General features: G+C 37.6%; 1 long non-coding RNA gene across 1 annotated transcript; it reads left to right on the forward strand.

Annotated features, from left to right (window-relative positions):
• The first annotated feature begins 404 nt into the window (after positions 1 to 404).
• Positions 405 to 9880, forward strand: LOC139823817 (uncharacterized). The gene is made up of 4 exons (XR_011734894.1): positions 405 to 7090; positions 7227 to 7403; positions 7808 to 8002; positions 8088 to 9880. It is a non-coding gene; the product is annotated as an uncharacterized lncRNA (long non-coding RNA).
• The last annotated feature ends 172 nt before the right edge of the window (positions 9881 to 10052 follow it).

Here is a 10052-nt window from a genome sequence, read left to right on the forward strand (position 1 = left end):
GAGCGTGAAACAGGCCGCTTTTCGCACTTGTTTTACAATTTCATTTCTCCACTGGTTGAGAAATGGCTCCATGTTTCAACGCTTACGTCATAATTGCAAAATGGATCGTTTTGCTCACTCAAAACAAGCGCGAAAAGCGGCCTATTTCACGCTCGCGTTAGAAAAAATTGATTTTACCATTATTCGTCCTTCTCCAAGTCATACAACTTTTGTCTAAAACATTTTTTCCTAAAACTACATGAGATATCGATATTTGACTGTTCAAATTACATCCAAAACTTTTTCATTTTTGATTGTAGCGGTCGCACCCTAGTAGAGTACCGCCATCCTAGTAGAGTACCGCGCCCGTGTCGCTTGACTTCGATGATCCAGTGGACAGTGACGATCTTCTGACCCTGATGCTTCCTTATTAAGGCTCCTGGATGGTCAGCCGAGAACTCCGCGTTGACGGTGGCGACACGGTTGTCGCGGTAGCCGCGGTAGGAATAAGAACTTTGTCGCACGACTCTTACAGAGTATCGCATGATAAGATGGTGCGATTCCGAGCTGAGCACATCCCCCTCCACTTATGCACACAGGCATGCTCTGTCTCCGTGTGACGACGCGCGCTCGGCTAAGTTCGACGCGTCGTGCGAGCGAGAGAATATCCTTCCCTCCTTTTCTCGCTCTAACAGAGTATCGCATGATGAGTAAACACAGAATCTGATAAAATAGATTATCGACGAAACTAATGAGAGCATATTATCAAAAACATGAAGCGTAATATTAAGTGTTGTTATGTAAATGATCTTTTATTATTATGAATAACATTAAAAATTGTCAAATTAAAAATTTTCCTATGCTCATTTCTCCGGCAAATCTGTATATAATAGTACATAATAGTATATGTATAATCATCACCTGTGATTATATATAAAATTCGCAAGGACCTTTGTTTCTACTTGCAAATAACAATGGCAATACGGAAAAGTTGTGGACACTAAAGTATGTTTCACTAAATTACGTACTAAAATGTTTTATTTTATCGCTGACACAAGGGAGTTCAGGATGGTGATCTGATCGATTTTAATAGTACTGTTTATATAGATAGCCCTCGATACAAACCGTCATTGACCGAAAAAAGAAAGCACACTTGTCAAACATTTTCCACAAAAATCGAAGTTAAAGATTCCCAAGCACTTAGAAGTAATTCTTGTAATACGTTTGATCGAAGATCGCGTGGCTCGGCGACAGCGTACCTGACTCATGTCCGAGTTCGCTAGTTCAAGTTTCGATGTGTCAACATTTTTTTTAGATCAAATTACTATTTTTACGTAAAATAAGTATATCACAGGGTTTACACATTTTGAATATTTATTGCATAAACCATGCGATACAATTTTTTTATGTAAGAATTGTATTTTGATATAAGAAAATGTTCTCATGCAGACTCAAACCAGCGATGTCGGGCATATGAGACATGTACACTGCTGCCGAGCTACGCGATCTTCGTCAAAACATGCTACGAAACTTACTCATGATTCTTTAACTTCGATGTTGAAAACGTTTGAGAAATGTACGTGCTTTCTCTTTTTGCTCAATGGTTCGTACTGAGGCCTATCTACCTAAACAGTATTATTAAAATCGATCGGGTCATCGTCGTGACCTTACCTTGTTAACTGTAATGCATGAAACATTTTTTAGTGTCTGCAGTTTGTCAGTATTAATACACATTTACTGTTATTTGTAAACAGGAACAAAGTCTTTGTAAATTTTAAACATAATCGCAAGTGATGAGTATTTGCGTCTAAATTGCAACTCAAACAATTTTATTACTTATTATAATTAATGGCCAATAGAGTATGTCTGTCAGCTTTGTCAACAAAACACAAACCTATTGTGGACAATTTCAAAGCGAGTTTGGTGCCAAGTTGGCGACAATTTGCTATATACCAATTTACTTACTGCATCGATAGTAGACACCCTGCTGTGATACAGACGGGTTGCAATCATATCTATCCATTAGAGAATAGCTATTTCGAACTCTAACGGTAAGATATAAATACACCCATGTGCACATATGAGTAGAAATTCACTCCATTTGCACGATTCCTTACATGTGCACATTGTACGATACACTACTGCTTACTCTTTTGTAACATAATAACTTAAAGTGTTAGCTTTCGATGTCAAGTCATCAAGTAGCAGCGTACTTCTTATTATGCTACGATTCACTGCGCTAAGCGCAGAATGCAGGTACTTGAGCTGAGCATACATTTTATTATACACTGCGTTCAACGCAGAATGCATTTAACATTAATCACTGCGCTCGGCGCAGAATGCATTTTCACAATAACCAATATTATATAATTACTGCGCTCAACGCGCAGAATGCATTTTTACAGTAATCACTGCGCTCAAAGCGCAGAATGCATTTTCACAGTAATCACTGCGCTCAGCGCAGAATGCATTTGCATAGTAATCACTGCGCTCATCGCAGAATGCATTTAACATTAATCACTGCGCTCGGCGCAGAATGCATTTTTACAGTAATCACTGCGCTCAGAGCGCAGAATGCATTTTCACAGTAATCACTGCGCTCAGCGCAGAATGCATTTGCATAGTAATCACTGCGCTCATCGCAGAATGCATTTTCACATTACTCATTGGCCATTGCACAGAGTGCAAAAATAATTTATTCGGTTTTCATTACAAATTTATTTTCCATGATTTCAATATTACTTCGATGCTTGTCTTACATTATTTTCATGTTGATGTATTTGTTTGTCCGTCCTTTCTTTTTCTAAAATTTTTTGCCTCTTTGCTTCAGTTATATATTCGGGATCACGGATTGGCATGTTTCTCTCTCGTCTTGGGTCAAGTAATTCCGGTAATACGCAGTTTTCATAAAATTGAACCAGTTTGAACACCATATTTTCTGTCCAGAAGACATCATCACGTATAATCTTTTCCATTTTTAATCCCAATGGTGTCCACAGTGCGAAGATGCAATATTGTCGTTGTGTAATATGCAATTGCCCTTGTACTTGATAATAATATATGTGACTGCGTTTCATTTCCTTATCTTTTTCGTTCTTATATAATGACTGCAAATTCGAAACATTTGCTGCAATGGCATCTTCTGGTGTTAAGAATCGTGCTGCATAAGGACACTTTATCTCCACAATTCCATCATCATCTATTAATCCATCTGGCGAAGCGCCTAAAAATGGTTGTTCTGAATCTATAAATAATCCGCAACGTTTAATATTAATGTTAAGTGCTTTTTCAATACTTTCGCGTGCAACGTCTTCGTATTTTGTTCCATGTTGCACTGATTCCACATTTAGTTCTTGTTGATATATTATCGCCTTAACTCTTGATGCACAAGAAGTAGTCGGTCTCATCTTACATATGTGTCCAAAGTGAGAAGCGGTGATCATTTTTGTACGATAATATCGCCAAATACCGCTTGCTGCTTGTTCCTTAGTTTCTTCTTCTATTGCTGCTCGCTTCATTTGCCATTCTTGCAGCATATGCATATGTTGCGCTCTTCTTAATTCTATTTCGTCTGATGTTGCATCAGGTTTATCAGCTTGCGGACCATAATCTTTGTCTGCCCTTGCACGTTTTCTATTTTGTGGTGTCGACCGTTTTTTCGTAGGACGTGCAGCTTGTGCGCTTCGTTTTTTGTCACTTTCAAACTGCTCAGCTATTTCTCCTGGTTTTGTTCCCAGAATACAGCTTAGGCGACTTATAGGGTCTTTATCGTTAAAGGCGACTACTGCAGCATTACAACGCGTTTCGTACGATCCTCTTAAACCGAAATTAATTCTTTTTCCACCAGTACATTTGGATATAACAGAGTTAAATGTTTCTACTCTGTTACTGTCTTTATCCTGTAATAAACTTTTGGCATTATAACTAATACATTTCAATGCATTCTGCAGTTTTTCATACAGTCCACACTTTTTCAATTGTGGAATATAATTCTCTTCGTTTTCTTTCTGCGATCCATCGCAAAAGTATCCTATCTGTGCGCATTCATTATGTTCGCCAAAAACGTGACTTATAATATTATTTAAATCCATTTTTAAGGACACAATCTTTTGCTGCATTGTGCTCTGCTCTTCCTTACGGTACTGCACAGCTTTCGTCACAGCTGTTCGAATTCGAAGTACACGATTGCCAATAACATTTCTTAATTGTCCAAAACGTCCTTTTGTTTTTGCGATTTCTTTTATCTTTGTTGCTAAATTGCGCAGTAGGTGATTCCGACATTCAATTTTTTCAATGAAAACATTGGGATATGGATTGGCCTGTATAATTTTTTTATATACGCTGCTATCTCCGTCTGCTATAAAGGTGGAATAGATTAATCCGCGCTTTTCTATGCTTGTCTTAAATCCTTCTACGATTGCGTCTGCTTCCATGCTTGTTGAACTGCAATCTCTGCCCCAATTTTTATAACATTTATGACTTGCAGGTTCTTTGTCTAGCTTCTCTGCTTTTACACAAACTGCACAATATTTATTTCTTACAGCTATGTGCAATACTTTGCCTGTTTCCGCACCACATATTGCGCCTACACCTGATAAAGAATCATACCGTCCTGTTCTGTATGATCTCTTCATCCAGCTTCCATCACATACTACTGCTATATGCGGTATTCCATTTTTAACTGCATTGCGTTGTAATGCTAATTCACGTTCTTCCTTTGCAGCAGCATTCATGCTTTCTTCAGCAGCTTTTGCGAATGCTTCGGCAATATTTTCATGACACGTTTCATATTTTGTTCTTCCCATACATTTAATATTCATAGCAGCGCAACTTTCTCGTAACTGTGTGTATCCTGCACCAGTTAATATAGCGCCAGCCACAGCCCCTGTATTTACGTCTAAACTTTCCTTAGGGGATCGCTCACTCCAAACAGCGCTTTCAAAATTGCACATTCCGCATTTGTAAAAAAATTTATTTCTCAATCCGTATTGACGGGCACCAATAAATGTCAAATCGCGAAAAGGGCATTCTATTCCGCGAGAGTGCTCGTCAAATTTGTCATGCAGTTGTTGATTAACATATTCAAAATCGACGATACATTTTCCTGAGAAACTCCCAGCGTTTACACGGAATGCATCTATATTGCTATCCATTAAAAATGTGTCATTTGTTTCAGTTTCACTGTCATCTTCTAATATTCTTTCTAATTCATTATCGCTTAACGTGCGTGTCACTTTTTCTTCCTCATTATCTATTTCAATACCCATTGCAGCCAATTCGGTATACATCATGACATCTTGAAGAGCTTGCTCATCTTTATCTACCTGCATGTTAGTTATTTCATGTATATCTATTTCATCATTTATTTCAGTACTCATTGCAGCCAATTCGCTATGCATCATTACATCATGAAGAGCTTGCTCATCTTTATCTACCTGCATTGTGTTATCATCTATATCTGCATTTGCATTTGTTTGTATTAATATTTTGCTATGCATATTTCTTTCTTCCGTTATAACTTCTTTATTTGCAATCTGTAGTAATTGTAATTTCTCTTCTCTCCTATAAATAAATATGCATCCGATACATGTGTCTAGATATACACAAGTATATTATCCTTATTAATACTACAAAAAAGAAAGAATAATACTCCACGCTATCTATCTCGTTTTGGAATAAACGGACGAGAATCAAAGCAAAGTTCTAGAAATATAAATAACATTGTTCTCAATTTTTAATAATTGATTAAACAAACAGATAACATTTAAATTAAATAAATTTTTTTGCGCCTTTTTTATCGAATTTACGAAAATTGGATAGCAAACGTAGCGCAGCGAATGAGACGTCGGACTAAAACGCTGCACGTTGCCCGTTACAACCCAGCTTTTTCTAATTTTTTGGGCACGTAAATTTTTACAAAATTTATAAAAATTATTCAAGTGAATGATTTAGGCAACGTATATGCAGTTAACAAATTATTATTTTAGTATTATTATGATAACATTTTAGACTTTACTAAGCACCACAGATTCGCGCTTCGTATACGCGCTACTTAGCCTGCTTAGCATTATACTCTTACTATTACACTTAACCCGATACATAACTGCCAAAATATTCGATGACAGTTGCACGAAGCAAGCGTGTACGAAGAGAAGTAATCGGCATCGCGGAAAGGCAACAATAAAGTTTCATAAATGCGATCACTGTCGACATGCCTTTTTTAGAAGTTTGCTTGCTTTAGCGCATATCGTACGTGTTACCACAAATCGCGGAGGCGGGCAGCGTAATTAATAATTTTTATATTATAAGGAAAATGAATAGAAATGAAACGGAATGTTACTGTCTTTAATAAATGTTAAAATGTACGTTTTATTCAACCAAAATATTTTTACAACATGCATGACTTTTTTCTAACTTTTTTTTAGTACATTATTTTTACGTGATGTCAATATCACGTAAAACAAATCATGCTGAACGAATACTCCGCGTAAATCAAAAGGAACAACTTTATATCAGCTATGACGCGCATATATAGCACTTCTGTATTTACTTACAAGCAAAAGTATCCTTTGTAGGCAACAGTTTTTGTTACTGCAATACATATGTTATTACCTTTTATTAATCCGCGACTTTCGCCTGCTTAACCGCTTAACCGATGTTCGATATTTTTGCCCTTTGGCACTCCTTCCATACAGTCTTCCATAACTGTCGTATTTTGGCATTGCATGTATTTCTTTCTTCGCACGATCACAGACAAAATTACGTTCGACATCGGTTTTACGCGCCTCCATAATTATTAAAATAGCTTTGCACAAAGAATTACGATACAGTAACGATAGTATATATAACGCGCTAACCTAGTATATAAACCGTAATCCTTATCTGCTCGCTTGTTATATTGTCTTTTCACGCAATCCGCGAGATGCGACAAAAAGCACCGAAAACAAGGATTGCGTGCGGAATAGTGGTGTGCGTGTAAATGTGAATGCGACGCGACGGTGCCGTCTACTCATACATGGCTACACATACATGGCTCGGACTCACCGGGCCGAGCGAGTGTAAACAAAAGAACAATCAGTCGATCGTCTACCGCCGCATAGGAGAGATAGATGTGAGTATATTATTTTGTATATAAAAGAAATTTGTTATTACTATCAAATATATCTTTTAACTTTTAAATAATAAAAAAGTAACGTGCCACGCATGTTGTGCAATATTATTTAATCTGCATATTGTGTGTAAAATAGGTCGAGCAAAAACAGAAGGGACATTATGAGAGCGAACCGATCAAGAGAAGAAGACGATAGAAGGAAAGAGGTAGAGAGAAAGAAAGAGGAAGACAGAAGGAAGGAGATAGAGAGAAAGAAAGAGGAAGATAGAAGGAGAGAGAAGAAGGACGAAAATGAAGTAATAAGAAAGAAAAGGTTAGTACACTATTACTTTATTTTTAGATTTCACCCATACACCTAGTTTTCTCTTTCTTTTTTCTGTAAAAAGAAGCCGTGTAAAAGATTTTATTGTTAACGCTTTTCCGTGATTGATTCTCTCGCTTAGCTCACTTCATGTTGCAAGTAATGTATACTTTGACAGTTCGTATAAATGTTAGGTTATTATTGTAATTTCATATGTGATCAATGCATGTGACCGATTTATATATACTTCTTTATAAAAAGTAAAAAATAAAAATAGCTAAAAAAACTAAGTAGCGCGCTTCTATGATGTGTAATACCATAAATTGCATATGTAGTTTATAACAAAACGGTTCATATAATTTATTTATTACTACACATTTCTTTTATAATAAACGTTATAAACATAATTGAATTAGGAGACCGGAGAATGCGAAAGAAGAGAAACGAGGAAGGGAAAGAGAGAGGGATCGAGAAAGGCGAAGTGAAGGACAACAACGAAGGAAGGAGGGGGAGAAGGAAGACAGCGAAGAAAGGATGAGTGTGGACGAGGAAGAAAAAGAAAATAAAGGAAAAAAAAGAGGGGGGAAAAATTTGAAGGAAAGAAATCAAATGTATGTAATATTTGTGAATGCAATTACAGTTAAAAAATGTTTGCTATTTTATAAAATAATTTATTGCTTTATGATTTCTGTATAGCTATTACTCGTCAAGAGCACGGCGCGGGATGAGGAGCAGAGGAGGATGGATAGGAGGAGGAGGATGGAGAGGAGGAGGAGGAGGATGGAGAGGAGAAGGAGGGTGGAGAGGAGGAGGAGGATGGAGAGGAGGAGAAAGATGGAGAGGAGAAGGAGGATGGAGAGGAGAAGGAGGATGGAGAGGAGGAGGAGGATGGAGAGGAAGAGGTCAGAGACGAGAATGGGACATGGAGCGCATATGGCCTGAATCTACAGGCCCTGTTTTTCATTTTCATTATTCACGTTATTCCGGTTATTCACAATAAAGAAATATATTTACCATATAATGTGTATCCTATTTTTTTCCTACGAAATCTCACAATTTACAGAAACAGAGAGAGAGAGAGAGAGAGAGAGAGAGAGACAAAAGGGAGAGTGCAAAAGAAAAATGAGATGTCAGCGTTATATACCCGTGCGGTAACACCCAGTCTCGAAATAGCCTGTAGCAGCGCGGCAGGACGTCTGACTGCTAATACGCTGGCCCGGGTTCGTTTCCCGGTGCTTCTTTTTATTTTTTTACTTTTTTTAATATATATAATAATTATATAATTATTCCGAGAACGAAAGAGCATGTAAAAAATAATTAGAAGTGTGTGTGTAATCGAATAATATGAATGTAATGATTTTTTACATAACGTTAAGAGTTTAATAAGGGAGGTGAGGAGAAGGATAATAATTAGTAACTAATTTTCCCTTACACAAATATATTTAGTCATACGGTGTGATTAATGGAGAATAGTATTATCTTACACCTTATAACAAATAAATTTTTGTTTCAACTTTCACAATTAATTGAAAAAATTATTGACGGGTCATTTCGATTTTCTTTCTCATCCTCTTCGGAATCGTCTTGTGCCCAAAACGCGTGCGTTCCTGTATTATGTCGTGTTCGAATGTTATAAAGAAAATCAATACATTTTGACTATAAATTAAATTATTTTTTACATGCTCCTTTGTTCTTGAAATAATTAAATAATTATTACTTTGTAATAAAAATAAAAACAAATAAAAAAATAAAAGGAAGCACCAGGGAACGAACCCGGCCCAGCGTCTTAGCAGGCAAACGCCGTACCGCGCTGCCACACACCATTTCAGGATTGAACGTTACTGCACGGGTATATATGGTACGCTGAAATCCTTTTTGGTTTATAACTTTGCAACGAATGCTTAGTATCAACTAATATCTTATCTATATACTCTGAGGTTCTCCCCTTGCAGACTATTAAAGTATCGTGCACATCTGCGCTTTTCGACGTGTACCCTCTTTTTCAGATCGCCGGGCCACGTCGAGAAAGCAATCTAGCAGCCTCAACGCATCAGAGTCAGAGCGAGAAGGAGGGAATGATATTCTCTCTCTCGCTCGCTCGCACGGCGCGCCGAACTTAGCCGAGCGCGCATCGTCACGGACACGGTCGTCACGGAGACAGAGCATCTCTGTGTGCGTACGCAGCTGACATGTTACCGACATGTCAAGAATCGTGCAGCGCCTCACGCCTGCAAACCAATGAACTATAAGGCGTGGATTGGCGTGGAAAATGACATGTTGACAAGCCTATTTTGTTGTGCGTGCTATTTCTTTATTATTCGCTCTGTGCTTGTGCTCTAACGTTTAACGTATTCGTGAAAGTCGTAAAATTGGCCGAAAAGTAAGATTTGCACGCGGAAGAAACGTTTTCACCTCCTTTCGATAGTCGTTAAACGGCTGTTTTTCCCGTATGTTTAGGCTTCGTTTTATGGCTGTTTGTTTATTGTCGAGGGAAAAGGGTAGTTTTCGGCCAATTTCGGAAGTGTTCTGAAACGATCTATAGTGATGTTTTATTGAAATGTCTCTTTATTTGAAAATGGCATGCACAACAAAATTGGGTGTTTTCCTCGCGCGCCTCAATAGTGAGAATTCAATATGGCCGCGGTGACCATCCAGGAGCCT

This window comes from Temnothorax longispinosus, unplaced genomic scaffold (genome assembly GCF_030848805.1).
Source record: "Temnothorax longispinosus isolate EJ_2023e unplaced genomic scaffold, Tlon_JGU_v1 HiC_scaffold_19, whole genome shotgun sequence".
Lineage (NCBI taxonomy): Eukaryota > Metazoa > Arthropoda > Insecta > Hymenoptera > Formicidae > Temnothorax > Temnothorax longispinosus.